The following is a 1363-nucleotide window of genomic DNA, read 5'->3' as shown; positions in this document are numbered from 1 at the left end:
GGATCCCGGGGACTCGAGCGGCGCTCCTCGCCCGTGGGTGAAAAGGGGGTTGATTTTGGGGATTTGGTATATTGTCCGTGACGCCACCCACGGTTGTGGTGAGGTTGTGACACCACCGCTGCTCTGGACGGGGATCCCGGGACCGATGACAGGGAGCAGCTTGGATGTTGGTTCTCCCCTCTGTGGGTGAATATGGCTTACCAGGACGGCAGTGGTGAAGCAGGGTTAGAGGAGGCAGGGTCAGAAATACTGAGGGTGTCACAGTGGCACGGGCACCTGATCTGACTGCGGGCTTTATTGAATCACTTGCGGTTGATGCAATGAACTAAAAGAAAATGGCTGCGGAGGCGGCATGTGCGCAGATTGACGCGATTGACTTCAAGAAAATGGTCATTTTCTTGAAGTCCATCTCGTCAACCATGGGAGATTCAATGGAGACCGTAGTCAGATCAGGCACCTGCCGCTGCAGCGACACCCCGTCCTGTGACCCTCCTCTGTAGTGACACCCCCGCAGCACGCCGGCAGATCAATGGTGTCCACTGCCGCGACACCCCAGAGGCCGCAGTATCACCAACCCTCAGTCCACTGACCCTCCTGAGACACAACACCCCCTCCTCTGAGCCCACAGCATCACTGACCCTGCTTCCTGTGACCTTCCTGAGCCGCTCCACGACCACCACTCCCCCTTGGTAAGCATTAGGATTAAGACACACTAAGATAATAAGACGGACTCTCATTTGAACGTTAAAATAATATTTTCCTATCTTCTTCCTCTAAATTTGGGATGCGTCTTATAATCTGCGGCGTCTTATAAACCAAAAAATACGGTATAAGCCCTACTACAAGAATAAGCCCTAGTTACAGCCAGGGCCGGCATTCTGGGGAGTGAAACCTCACAATTTCTCAGACCCCACATTCTTAGGGACCCCAGTAGTTGCATTCCTAGGTTCAGATTGTTTAAGGACCTTTGATGACTCCACAGTCATATGACCAAAGGTCTCTTGACTGCAGAAGTCTAAAAGAACTGAACAGGAGACAGGCTGGTATGCAGGACTGGCATTAGGGGGGAGGGAGAGCAAACTAGGAAATTTCACAGGGCCTCATTCTCCAAGGGGCCCCAGAGTATACATATTAATTGTAACACTGCTTCAGGACCTTTGTGACATCATGTCATGTGACTAGGTTGTCACCAAAAGGTCACCTAATGGCATGAGTCTAAAGCTGGGGGAGACAGGCAGGTAAGTATGTGCAGTGTGTGTGGATGTATGGACAGACAGATACACACAGGGTTTGCAGAGTTATGTTGATATTCCAGAATGCGATATGACTATATTTGAATAAATGTTTATTTTTTTTTGTTCAA

This window comes from Anomaloglossus baeobatrachus, chromosome 5, assembly GCF_048569485.1.
Source record: "Anomaloglossus baeobatrachus isolate aAnoBae1 chromosome 5, aAnoBae1.hap1, whole genome shotgun sequence".
NCBI classification, from domain to species: Eukaryota; Metazoa; Chordata; class Amphibia; order Anura; family Aromobatidae; genus Anomaloglossus; species Anomaloglossus baeobatrachus.
This window is presented reverse-complemented; position numbering follows the sequence as displayed.